Raw genomic sequence first — 14,666 nt, 5'->3', positions numbered from 1 at the left:
ACAAATATTAGTTCCCTTTAATTCAGATTATCAAACTTTCCACTTCTGGGGTATACAGACTAACCCAATCAGTTATTCACTCTTCTAGATGCACCATTGTTCAATCAGAATAGAGCTCAGAGCAGCACAAACAAACAAACCTAGCTATTCTACAAAGCAGCTGCAAAAACCCTTTTATTTTTCTTCTCAATTCAGAGGTGGCATTAGAAAGCAGCATTATCTCTAGATGGCACTGAAGAGCAATAACATATGTCATTGAATCTCATGGCTAAGAAATCAATCTTATCTTCCACAATTAAGAATCACTTAACTGAAATCTTATGTTTGCTTTCTATTTCTAATGACCTTAGCTATGACAGAGAAGTATTTCAAACTTTCTTCTATGTACTCTATTCTTCCTCTTAAGTTCCTAAGTCATGTTCTATATCCTTTAGTGATTTAAATGTGTCTCCTGATTCTCATCTTTCTCCCCAAATTTCCTTATCAAGCTGAACTTTTAAAAAATAATATTTAATTCTTGATTTCTCATTCTTAGTTTTACCTCATCATAAAGTATCTATATGCAAATGACAAGTATTCAAAATGCTTGTAGCTCTTCTACATAATTCAACATGGTCCTTTATTTAGTACTCTGAACTGTGTTTCTTTACACTTGTATTTTCCATTTTTAAGATATAAGAGATCTTTGTCTTTTACAAATAGCAAACTCTTCCCATACAGGTGAGAATCATTCTACATTATTCATGGGGGAATTTTTGTTTTTATATTTATATCCTAATTCATTTTATGTCCAAAAACTTTTCAAATTCGATTTTAAAGCTTTGAATCTTATTTGCTAATTCTTCAGTTATTAAAAAAAATCATCTACAATAGTGGCAATATCTTGTATTCTTTGGCATTTAATATAAAAATAATTTTTCTGTCCTTGTCATCCTTAAACTCTTTCATATGAAAAGGGCTTTAAAAGGGTATCATGTTTTACATTTGGTATATTTTAAGACTAGCTTAACTTAAGACTCTAAGGATGTGAAGAGAAAGAAAAGAAGAGAGAAATACAAGGGCTTCATCTAGAACCTCAAAATTAAAAAAAGATAAAATCAGGGAGGTGTAATGGTGTTCCAACTATGGCTTCTGGAAGGAGCTCACAAATTTCCTATGAAACACCACTGTGTCATAACAAGTTCTTTTCACTCCTTCTAGTTTGTTGGATTTGTCATTTTTTAATTCATTGGGATAGCTGGAGCAAGCAGACAAGAATTAAGAGTGATAAAAAGGGAGGATGTTTTAACCAGTGTATTCAATTGCCTTCTCATTGCTGATGTTACCAACAGGAAGGTACCAGGGTTGTAATATGGGACACAAATAGTGATTTTTTTTTTTTTTTTTTTTTTTTAGCATGGAAGTTTTCAGATTTGAAAGATTCTCTTGCCCCAGCACATAGCAGATGTTCGCTATGTTTCATTCTAATGGAATGGAGTTGAGAGAAGGAATGAATGGAGTTCTTGCTTAAAGAACATGTATTATGGGGAAAAGCCCTGGGAAATTAGTTTGGGGGTCAAGACCACTAATTTGGGTAGAGGAAAGATCACTAATGATTGAAGGCATGAATTTCCAAAGACAAATTTTGTCAACTTCACAGTTTTGCCAAAGTCTCAAGCAGTGTCCTTACTTTTCAAGTTAGTCAAATGAGAGCCATTGAAAAGGAACCTTGAATATTATTAATGAGATTATAAGTGTTAATTAAAACACATGACTATATCATTAACATGATGAAATGACAGGGCCTTTTGTTCAATGATTCCTAAAGGAAATTAAGAATGTAATATAGTATTGATTCCCTTCAGTTGTGAAATATATGAATGAGCATTTCATTTATAATTATGACTTTGACTTTCTTTTTGAAAAGGAACTCTTTCTATTTTTACATTTTATTCTACTTTATTTACCATTCATTTTTTTCTCTTAAAAAAAAAAAAACAAACCTGACCTACCATTTCATCTGTGTAGGAAACTTCTTAGGAGAATTTTCCTCAACCAGTGAAGATGGGTATCTTCTCTAAAATTTATAATCTTAGGTTGATGTTTGGGATGTCATTTGACTTTCTAGGGATCACACTAGCAAGTGGTAAGCAGTCATTGGTAGAAGTCAAATCAAGGTTCCCTATTTATTATGTTATGTGCTCTCTGTCTCTCTGTCTCTTTGTCTCTCTGTTTTTCTCTCTTTTCCCCCTCCTTCCTTCTCTCCCTCCCCCCTCTGTTCCCCTCCCTGTCTCTCTTTCTCCTCTGCCTTTGCTCTTTGAGTGCAAGTCCCTCTTCTAGCATTTTGCCTTCTGTTTTATTAATTAACAAGTTTCCAAATAATGAATATTCATTTATGTAACTTTTTAACTATTTCTAGTTATATAACTTAAAAAAAGATGCTACAATTTCAAGAGAAATTGATCTTGGTAAAGGAAGCAGATATTACTTTTAATCACTGAGATAAAGTAGCATTGCTGGTGATTTTTTCAAGACAAAAATGGTCATGCACCCCAATGGCCTAGAGACAATCCATTGAGATATCTTGGTTGATGAAGGCAGCAAGATGAAACAAAGTTGAGGCAATTTTTATTTGACCTTATAGCTTGATACTTTCTAATTTAGGTATATATAATTAGTAAAAGAAAGGAAAAAGAAAACAATGTTCATTATTAACTTTATCATAAATGTCCCATTTCTGAGATCTATTAACTTTTTTTTTTCCAGGAGAGTCTAAAATGAAGTGCTAATTGACTCAAAATTGATTTATTTAATTTAGAAAAGCTAGCTGACTTAAGTTACTGCTTTCTGTTCCTGTGCAATCCTACCTTTAGGGTTGTAATAAAAAGTTGAAAGAATTAAAGTGGACATCGTCATCTAAGTTGTCTTTCTGGGGCCTATTTGAAAGAAGGGTTTAATTCAAACCCTGCCCTGAATTTTCTGTTTCTGATTTGAGGAATAAGCAGGAATTCCAACAAGTTTGCTTTCCTTTAGCTTCTTGCTTAGTGTGATAATAATGCATGTGCCCTATACAAAAGACTAACTGAGATTTTCTCTTTCACAATCCTATTTTTCTGCCCTCTAAAGTTATTGTACACCTTCAATGGCAGCTAGGTGGCATAATTGAGAAGAGTGCTGGGCTCATCTTCCTGAGTTCAAATCTGACCTCAGACACTAACTAGCCATGTGACTCTAGGCAAGTCACTTAAGTCTGCCTTAGTTTCTTCATCTGTAAAATGAACTGGAAAAAGAAATGATAAACAAAAAGTCAGACATAACTAAAAATGACTGAACAACTCTCCAGAAAAAAATCAAGTTGTTCAGTGGAAACCCTAATAGTCACTAGGAATAATGACTTCTTATTCCTTCTTGGGACTACTATTTCAATAGAGCTTTATAAAGTAGTGGCTGTCAGAACTTTGATATTGGGGATCCTAAGATTAGTTAAATTAATTATGAGAAGCTTGCTGGAAGGAACTTTAAAAGTTATTTAGTTTTACTTTCTCATTTTTATAGATAGGGAAACTAATGCCCAGGGACTTGAAAGAAATTTATTTGGAGACCCAAAGTGAAATGAAGGTGTTAGTCATGCATCTTCAATAAAGATAGGTAAATAGAGTAGGAAAAAATTTGTATCTATCTTATAGGAGAAATTTTGAAATTCCATAGATAAAAGACTAATTTTGCAATATTACATAGTTTAGGAACTTGTCTTAACTTCATTTAATATCTGCCAGCATATCTTGAACTAGATTTCTTTAGGTTTGGTCTGGAACTGGAGACCTTTTGATGAGGTCTAGATATGGGACACCTAAATGAAATTAGGGTTTAATTGAGGTCTAGTGGCTGGTTCAGGGTACAGAGAGTCAAATAGAGTTCCCCTGCAACCCCTTTGGATTCGGCACAAAGGTGGAGAGTTAAATGAAGTCTAGTAGCGGTGCGAGAGTCTCCCGTAAAGGAATTTACAGGTCCAAAAACCTAGATTGATAAAAGAGGATGATTATGGGGTTTGGAAGTAAGGTTAAAGAGAAGAGGGTACTGGAAACAGGGTTCCAGTGGACAGAGATCCCTACTATGCCAGGTGTAAGTCTGGCATGTTTGGAGCCTCTGCAAAGAGAGGACTCTAGCTTGACTCTTTTATAATGAGAGATTCAGCTAGAGGGGCCTGTGGGTGGAGTCCCAAGTTGGCTCCTCACTGGATTTCAGTGGGGGCTAGAGTTTGCTTGGTAAGGGTTGGGAAACCTGAGCAGATCATTAGAATGGGGGCTGGGAGAGCCCAAGTTTGCTCAGATCTGGATGGGGGCTGGGACAGGCCCGGATCTTCTATTGGAATTCAAAGGGATGCTTTTGACCAGGATTTGTGAACAAAGGTCCTAGCTTCCTGGATTGATAATGCATCAGCTAGGAGGGGTCGGGATCAGAAGGAATAAATCAATTCTTAAAGGGACCACAACCCCCATCACTTAATTATTTTTTGCATGTAACATGGACTTCTTTAGTAGTCTAGTAAGGACTATGGATCTCCTCCTCCACTTTTTTATTGACCTCATTACTTATCAGCATGGAAGCTTTGACCTTCCTGGATCAGTTTATCTCTCATCCAGAAGCTCTTTCCTTTCACTTCCATTCTTGCTGGTGATCAATGTGAATGTTGCAGTTCAGAACTTCCTTTCCTTAATTTGCTTCCTTTAAGTTTTAGCTAAAGCTTCACCTTTTGAGAGAAGACTTCAAATCTCTTTTAATTCTATTTCCTTGTCTCTGTTGATTAATTCCAATTTATCTTGTATATAGCTTGTTTGTATAGGTTAATTTGCATGTTGTCTGCCTCATTAGCTTCTCCAGGGCAGGGACCATCTTTTATCTTATTTTGTATTTTCAGTGATTAGCACAGAGACTGGCACATATCAGCCACCTCATAAATGTTTATTGATTGACTGATCCATCAGTTTTAGCCTTCTCTAGTAGCAGGGATTAAAGGTAGGCATCACTATGCCTTACCTGATCTGACCTTTTCCAGATTATTATTTTTAAATGCATAAAATACAAAAAGGGCTATAAATAAAACTAATTATCTGGAAATGCACTTATCAAAATTGATTTTTTTAAAAGTTCATGGACCCCAGGTGAAGAAATCCTCACTAGGGTTTTAAAGATATAAAAGAATCACTCCTATATAATATCATTATAAGTTTATTAAAAGTTTATCTTATTATTTTGCCTCCACTTGGTGTTTACTTAAGAGAAATTTCCAAATATAGTTTAGGAATAACCTATATCTTATCTTCCATTGATTTTTAAAAAATCTCTTTCCTCCCTCTGTGTGACCCATAAGAAAACACAATTCTGCTGCAAGAAAATGTAATGAAAAGGAAACAGTAATCAAATCTCCAAATGATACCACATTCCTTTTTTTATTTCCAGCTTTTTATTGAGAAACCTAGAGAGGGAGAAGTGAGAGATAGTAAAAACAAACAAGGTCATTTCTCAGAAGAGCTGCTTCTCATATGAATGGAGTCCATGGACACCACCTTCTACCTGAGCAGATAACGGCCCTCTTAAATTTCAATTCCTCTGAATACATTATGGCTCTGGCTTGAGGTAGACTCTTGGCATCAATATTTTGGCAGGAGTGCTTGATACCAGCAAACATGCGAATGGACCTTTTGTCCTGCTCCAGACATCCTTTGAACCATTTTGATTTTTGTCTGCTTCACTGAAGTAATAGTTCTGGCTACGGAAATTCTTGTCCATGGTGTTGTGGGAGCCCATCCCTTTAGCCACATCCCATCAGAGGAGAAGTATTTATCTAGGACCTCTGTGATGGCTATCATCAGAGAGCCCACAATCATATATAAGCTCCAAGGACAAGAGCTTTGGTAAAGTGATTAACAATGGCAGGGACATCAAAGCATCATGTATATATTTAGAACATCTATACAGTTGTTGACTGAGACCACTTAGATGCCAACATTTCCTGTGTCATATAGATGGAGTTGTTATTCATGTCCATGGCATCCACTCCCTCATCAACCAGGCTTTGTGTCTATGCAGCTGTCACCACATTGCCACCCATAGCCTGGACGTTTTTGTATTTCTCCTTGATGTACTTGATAATGTTAATTTGGAAAATGGAGTTTCCTTAGGAAGAGGCCAACATAACTACATTGACACTAGCCTGGGCCAGCAAGTCATTCATGCCAGCCCTCATAGCATCCACTCCAGTATCGACCAGTGTAATGGGCTGAAAACGCTGAGCAGATGCACCAATGTCAGAGCACTTAAGGCCAATAACCAATTGGACAATTCTTTCTCTTAGTATATGCTTGGAGAAAGAATGGCCCTGCCCACTACGCTGCAGGCTTGATCTGTTGTATAGGAGTTTGGGTGGAGCATTTGGTGGGTGGAGTGAGAAAACCAGAGTCACTCCTGGCAGATTCCTTTAGTGATTGCTCTTACTTCGTATCACTATTCCGTTCACCTCCACAAAGAATAAAGATCAAAAACTTTTGCTGTTCCTGACTCCGGCTGATTCTAAGTACCCAGGGTGCTAACTTGATCATCACAAACCAGATTTTGTGTCTATGCTGCTATCACCACATTGCCACCAGTTGTTGTAGTTCTCCTTGATGTACTTTATCATGTTAATTTGGAAAATGGAGTATCCTTAGGAAGAGTCCAACATAACTACATTGACACTGGCCTGGGCCAGCAAGTCAATTTCATACTTGTCGTCCCCATGGGAGCCTATGACTGCTCCTGCACAAAAGCTTCTTCTTGATGTCTGTGGATGCTAAGGGGGTCATCCCAATTCTTATGCTAGCAATGATGGTACTAGTTTATCATCCTCATTCACAGTGGATAGCTTTCCTTTCTTGCTGTGCTGCAAGATTTGACTTACTTCCTTTAGTGTGACTCCTGTGGGAGCCACTACTAGACTCCCTCCTAGTTCTGATCTTGCCCAGGAAATGGTCATGTTTCTCCTCCTGAGAAAGTCAATGTCACAAGGGGAGATGAAGCTTACTAAGTGTCTGTCCATCTTGCTATTGTCTCTAATTAGAATTCTACACAAGACATTGCATTGCCTTGGCTTCATGCATCTCTGACTTAGTCTTTGAGCTTAGGACTACAAGATCAGTGATAAAGTTCTGCTCATATGACTTCCGGTTAAGATGGCGGAGAGGAGGCTCACAGTTGCATAAGCTCCGCGCTTTCTCTCACTATCCACTTCATTACAAGCCTCTGAATCAATGCTTGACTGAAAAAAACCCACAAATAGTTACCAAGAGAAGCCATCCTTGAGATCCGCCAAGAAAGGTCTGTCTTTACTGGAGGGCTGGGGCGGTTTTAGATCGGGCGCAGGCGGCGGGCAGCGGCAGTGAGGGCACAGGAGCAGACTGGAGAGGGGGTGGGGAGTGATCGCAGCCGTCTCTGCGGGGAGAGCTTCACTACAGGTTTGGATACTTTGCTCCGGCAGCAAGTCAGCAGCCCAGCAGAGAAGCTAAAAACACCTGGGCTGAAGAATACAACCCCAAACAGCTGGAGTCTCTCAGGACCTGGCCGCCCCCCCCTTCCCCCCCCTCAGTGACTCAGCACGCTCTGGGATCTCAGAGCGCAGGCGCAGCACAGTCCTGCTAGTGCCTCACTGCTGCCCCCTGCAGTCTGTAGAGGAAGCTCGGTAACACACCCAGCCCCCCCCAAAGAAAGACTCCAGTTTTTTCTGTTTTTCTTTGGTAGTTTGTCTCTGATTAATAGACAGAATGAGCAAGAAGCTGAAGAGGACTTTAACCCTTGACAGCTTCTACACAGATAGAGAGCAGACTCTAAATCCTGAGGAGACTAAAAACAGGCAGTCCCCAGGTGAATCCCCAAAGGAGGAGATTGTCTGTCCTCAGCACAGATGAACCTCATAGAAGTGATTAAAAAGGCTCTCACAAGGGAGCTAGAAGAAAAATGGGGAAAGCAGAGTGAGGCTTGGCAAAAGGAGAGAGAAGCTTGGGAAAAGGAGAGGGAGGCTTGGCAAAAGAGCCTGGAGAAAGTTAAAGAGAGAGTGGATAAAGAAGTAAAATCCTTGAAAAATAGGATTAGTGAACTGGAAACAGAAAACAGCTCTCTAAAAAACAAAATTGGTGAAATGGAAAAAAATTCCACAGAACAAAAGAACTCAATTGGACAATTAGAGAAAGATTTTAAAAAAGTGAGTGAAGAGAATACTTCACTGAAAATCAGAATTGAACAAGTGGAATTGAATGACTCGAGGAGACAAGAAGAATCAGTCAAGCAAACCCAAAAAAATCAAACAATGGAGAAAAATGTGAAATACCTTCTGGGGAAGACAACAGACCTGGAAAACAGATCCAGGAGAGACAATCTGAGAATCATTGGACTCCCAGAAAAACATGATGAAAAAAAGAGCCTGGACACTGTCTTCCAGGAAATTATCAAAGAGAACTGCCCAGAAGTCATAGGAACAGAGGAAAAAATAAACATCGAAAGGATTCATCGATCACCCACTGAAAGGGATCCTAAAATCAAAACACCAAGGAATATAGTGGCCAAATGCCAGAACCCTCAGATGAAAGAAAAAATATTGCAAGCGGCTAGAAAAACCCAATTCAAGTATCAAGGAGCCACAATAAGGATCACCCAGGATCTGGCAGCATCCACATTAAAAGATTGAAGGGCCTGGAATATGATATTCCGAAAGGCTAAGGAACTTGGTATGCAACCAAAAATAACTTACCCAGCGAGAATGAGCATCTTTTTCCAGGGAAGAAGATGGACATTCAACGAAGTAAGCGAATTTCATCTATTTCTGATGAAAAAACCAGAACTTAACAAAAAGTTTGATCTACAAATATAGAACTCAAGAGAAATCTAAAAAGGTAAAGATTAATCTTGGGAACTATATTTTGACTATATAGATGTATAAAGAATACATGTATACCTTGTTCTAGAAATTGATGTGGAAAGGACATTGTACCAGAAAAAGGGTAAAGTGGGGGTAGTACATCTCATGAAGAGGCATAGGAAACCTATTATATCTGAGAGAAAGAATGGAGGGGGATGAATATAGTGGGTATCTTACTGCCTTCAGAATTGGCTTTAAGTGAAAAATCTTAAGACATATTCAATCTATGGTGAAACTTCTCCCATCTCATTGAAAAGTGAGAAGGGAAAAGTGGAAAGGGAAGGAATAAGCTAAGCGGAAGGGAATACGGGAACTGGGAGGGAAAGGGGTAAGATAGGGGGAGGAACTCTAAGGCGGGGGGAGGGACACTAAAAAGGGAGGGCTGTGAGAAGCAAGGGGTGCTCACAAGCTTAATACTTGGAAGGGGGGGAAAGGGGAAAGAAGGGAGGAAAGCATAAACCGGGGTTAACAAGATGGCAAGTAATACAGAATTGGTCATTCTAACCATAAACGTGAACGGGGTAAACTCCCCCATAAAGAGGAAGCGGTTAGCAGAATGGATTAAAAGCCAGAATCCTACAATATGTTGTTTACAGGAAACACACCTGAAGCGGGGAGATACATGCAGGTTAAAGGTAAAAGGTTGGAGCAAAATCTACTATGCTTCAGGTGAAGTCAAAAAAGCAGGGGTAGCCATCCTGATCTCAGATCAAGCTAAAGCAAAAATTGACCTAATTAAAAGAGATAAGGAAGGGCACTATATCTTGCTAAAGGGTAGCATGGATAATGAAGCACTATCTATATTAAACATATATGCACCAAGTGGGGTAGCATCTAAATTCTTAAAAGAGAAACTAAGAGAGCTGCAAGAAGAAATAGACAGTAAAACTATAATAGTGGGAGATCTTAACCTTGCACTCTCAGAATTAGATAAATCAAACCACAAAATAAATAAGAAAGAAGTCAAAGAGGTAAATAGAATACTAGAAAAGTTAGATATGATAGATCTCTGGAGAAAATGTAATGGAGACAGAAAGGAATACACTTTCTTTTCAGCAGTTCATGGAACCTATACAAAAATTGACCATATATTAGGACATAAAAACCTCAAACTCAAATGCAGTAAGGCAGAAATAATAAATGCATCCTTTTCAGACCACGATGCAATGAAAATTACATTCAACAAAAAAGCAGGGGAAGTAGACCAAAAAATAATTGGAAACTAAATAATCTCATACTAAAGAATGATTGGGTGAAACAGCAAATCATAGACATAATTAATAACTTCACCCAAGAAAACGATAATAATGAGACATCATACCAAAATGTATGGGATGCAGCCAAAGCGGTAATAAGGGGAAATTTCATATCTCTAGAGGCCTATTTGTATAAAATAGAGAAAGAGAAGGTCAATGAATTGGGTTTGCAATTAAAAATGCTAGAAAAGGAACAAATTAAAAACCCCCAGTCAAACACTAAACTTGAAATTCTAAAAGTAAAAGGTGAGATCAATAAAATTGAAAGTAAAAAAACTATTGAATTGATTAATAAAACTAAGAGTTGGTTCTATGAAAAAACCAACAAAATAGACAAACCCTTAGTAAATCTGATTAAAAAAAGGAAAGAGGAAAATCAAATTGTTAGTCTTAAAAATGAAAAGGGAGAACTCACCACTAACGAAGAGGAAATTAGAGCAATAATTAGGAGTTACTTTGCCCAACTTTATGCCAATAAATTCGACAACTCAAATGAAATAGAAAAATACCTCCAAAAATACAGCTTGCCCAAACTAACAGAGGAAGAAGTAAATATCCTAAACAGTCCCATCTCAGAAAAAGAAATAGAACAAACTATCAATCAACTCCCTAAGAAAAAATCCCCAGGACCAGATGGATTTACATGTGAATTCTACCAAACATTTAAAGAACAATTAACTCCAATGTTATATAAACTATTTGAAAAAATAGGGATTGAAGGAGTCCTACCAAACTCCTTTTATGACACAGATATGGTACTGATACCTAAACCAGGTAGGCTGAAAACAGAGAAAGAAAATTATAGACCAATCTCCCTAATGAATATTGATGCTAAAATCTTAAATAAAATATTAGCAAAAAGATTACAGAAAATTGTCACCAGGATAATACACTATGACCAAGTAGGATTTATACCAGGAATGCAGGGCTGGTTCAATATTAGGAAAACTATTAGCATAATTGACTATATCAATAACCAAACAAACAAAAACCACATGATCATCTCAATAGATGCAGAAAAAGCATTTGATAAAATCCAACATCCATTCCTAATAAAAACACTTGAGAGCATAGGAATAAATGGACTTTTCCTTAAAATAGTCAGGAGCATATATTTAAAACCATCAGTAAGCATCATATGCAATGGGGAAAAACTGGAACCTTTCCCAGTAAGATCTGGAGTGAAGCAAGGTTGCCCACTATCACCATTATTATTTAATATCGTATTAGAAACACTAGCCTCGGCAATAAGAGTCGAGAAAGATATAAAAGGAATTAGAGTAGGCAATGAGGAAACCAAACTATCACTCTTTGCAGATGATATGATGGTATACCTAGAGAACCCCAGAGATTCTACCAAAAAGCTATTGGAAATAATTCATAATTTTAGCAAAGTAGCTGGCTACAAAATAAATCCCCATAAATCCTCAGCATTTTTATACATCACCAACAAAACCCAACAGCAAGAGATACAAAGAGAAATTCCATTCAGAATAACTGTTGATACCATAAAATATTTGGGAATCTATCTACCAAAGGAAAGTCAGGAATTATATGAGCAAAATTATAAAAAAGTCTCCACACAAATAAAGTCAGACTTAAATAATTGGAAAAATATTAAGTGCTCTTGGATCGGCCGAGCGAACATAATAAAGATGACAATACTCCCTAAACTAATCTATTTATTTAGTGCTATACCAATCAGACTTCCAAGAAAATATTTTATTGATCTAGAAAAAATAACAACAAAATTCATATGGAACAATAAAAAGTCGAGAATCTCAAGGGAATTAATGAAAAAAAAATCAAATGAAGGTGGCCTAGCTGTACCTGATCTAAAATTATATTATAAAGCAGCAGTCACCAAAACCATTTGGTATTGGCTAAGAAATAGATTAGTGGATCAGTGGAAAAGGCTAGGCTCACAAGACAGAATAGTCAATTATAGCAATCTAGTGTTTGACAAACCCAAAGCCCTAACTTCTGGGAAAAGAATTCATTATTTGATAAAAACTGCTGGGATAATTGGAAATTAGTATGGCAGAAATTAGGCATGGACCCACACTTAACACCATATACCAAGATAAGATCAAAATGGGTCTATGACCTAGGCATAAAGAACGAGACTATAAATAAATTAGAGGAACATAGAATAGTTTATCTCTCAGACTTGTGGAGGAGAAAGAAATTTGTGACCAAAGATGAACTAGAGACCATTACTGATCACAAAATAGAAAATTTCGATTACATCAAATTAAAAAGCTTTTGTACAAATAAAACTAATGCAAACAAGATTAGAAGGGAAGCAACAAACTGGGAAAACATTTTCACAGTTAAAGGTTCTGATAAAGGCCTCATTTCCAAATATATAGAGAACTGACTCAAATTTATAAGAAATCAAGCCATTCTCCAATTGATAAATGGTCAAAGGATATGAACAGACAATTTTCAGAGGATGAGATTGAAACTATTACCACTCATATGAAAGAGTGTTCCAAATCATTATTGATCAGAGAAATGCAAATTAAGACAACTCTGAGATACCACTACACACCTGTCAGATTGGTTAAGATGACAGGAAAAAATAATGATGAATGTTGGAGGGGATGCGGGAAAACTGGGACACTAATGCATTGTTGGTGGAGTTGTGAACGAATCCAACCATTCTGGAGAGCAATCTGGAATTATGCCCAAAAAATTATCAAATTGTGCATACCCTTTGATCCAGCAGTGTTTCTATTGGGCTTATATCCCAAAGAAATACTAAAGAAGGGAAAGGGACCTATATGTGCCAAAATGTTTGTAGCAGCCCTGTTTGTAGTGGCTAGAAACTGGAAAATGAATGGATGCCCATCAATTGGAGAATGGCTGGGTAAATTGTGGTATATGAATGTTATGGAATATTATTGTTCTGTAAGAAATGACCAGCAGGATGAATACAGAGAGGACTGGCGAGACTTACATGAACTGATGCTAAGTGAAATGAGCAGAACCAGGAGATCATTATACACTTCGACAACGATATTGTATGAGGACATATTTTGATGGAAGTGGATTTCTTTGACAAAGAGACCTGAGTTTCAATTGATAAATGACGGACAAAAGCAGCTACACCCAAAGAAAGAACACTGGGAAACGAATGTAAACTATCTGCATTTTTGTTTTTCTTCCCGGATTATTTATACCTTCTGAATCCAATTCTCCCTACGCAACAAGAGAACTGTTCGGTTCTGCAAACATATACTGTATCTAGGATATACTGCAACATATCCAACATATAAAGGACTGCTTGCCATCTAGGGGAGGGGGTGGAGGGAGGGAGGGGGAAAAAATCGGAACAGAAACGAGTGTCAATATAATGTAATTATTAAATAAAAAATTAAAAAAAAAAAGTTCTGCTCATATTTCTTCATCTTGCACACTTAATTGACCTGGAATTCTGGGATGCAGCTGTGATGGATAAAGCCAATACCTCTTGTCAGTGCAATGGCAATGGCCAACCCAGCCTCAGTGACTGTGTCCACTAAGGATGAAACAACTGGGGTGTTCAGGGTTATCTTCTTGGTAAGTGCTAAAGTTAGGTCTAATTGTCCTGCTGTGAAGTCTGCATAACCTTGGAAGGATGAGGGTAGTTGAAGAATTTCTGAGCTATAAGTCCATCATCTGGAATGTAACAAGTGCCATTGTTGAAGAGATAGTCTACTGTGGTGGGAACAGGATGGCAGAAGGGGAGGAATTGGGCCTGATTGGCAGACTTGACTAGAGCCATGGGAGCTTCTTCTACAGAATTCACTTTAGATACATATGGGGAGGTATCTGTGTGCCTAGCACCTGTCACTGGTCCATTAATGACTGGGTTGACAAGTTTACTCTTCCTAAGGCAATGGGTATTTCTGGAAACCATTGCCTGAGAGGAACTGCTGCTTGGTCTCCTCTGTCACCAACAGCCTAATCTTACAATTAGAAGGGAGATTAAACAAACCCTACAACCCTTTTGTGTGGTGAGATTTTTTACTTGTTATTTGTCTAATGTCTTCCTGATTCTAAGAGAAGCTATGTCTATATAGAATCCTAGTAGACATTTTATTATGTATCACATTCCTCTTTTTATTTGATGTATATTATTATATTGTATATGGTTAAAGATATTTTATCTGTTTCTGTAGGGAACTTGTTTCTATCTTCATGTGATTTAGGATTATTAAAAAATAACAAGTTAGATAGTGAAAAGGGTTTTGCCAGTAAGTGGGGCTGTGGAACTGACCCAGTTGTTTAAGTATAAGGAAACCAATATGCTAAGACTGAACAAATAGAAGCTCTCCCACTTGCTGAGAATCATGAGTCATTTTATACTTCCGTAATAGTATTGCTTAGTGAGGTACAGGGTGAGTGTGTAGTACCTGATCCTTCTTAAGGTGTAGGATCATCTTACTAGCTAACATATTAGTATCCCTGGTGCCTAGGGCAACGTTTTAAACATAGAT

The 14,666-nt window shown here is 37.4% G+C and overlaps 1 pseudogene; it reads right to left on the bottom strand.

The window, feature by feature from the left end:
- Window positions 1-5,502: 5,502 nt before the first annotated feature.
- LOC127557031 (inosine-5'-monophosphate dehydrogenase 2-like) lies at window positions 5,503-14,086 on the bottom strand (annotated as a pseudogene).
- Between the last annotated feature and the right edge of the window lie 580 nt (window positions 14,087-14,666).

This window comes from Antechinus flavipes, chromosome 3, assembly GCF_016432865.1.
Source record: "Antechinus flavipes isolate AdamAnt ecotype Samford, QLD, Australia chromosome 3, AdamAnt_v2, whole genome shotgun sequence".
In the NCBI taxonomy this organism is placed as follows: Eukaryota; Metazoa; Chordata; class Mammalia; order Dasyuromorphia; family Dasyuridae; genus Antechinus; species Antechinus flavipes.
This window is presented reverse-complemented; position numbering and strand designations above follow the sequence as displayed.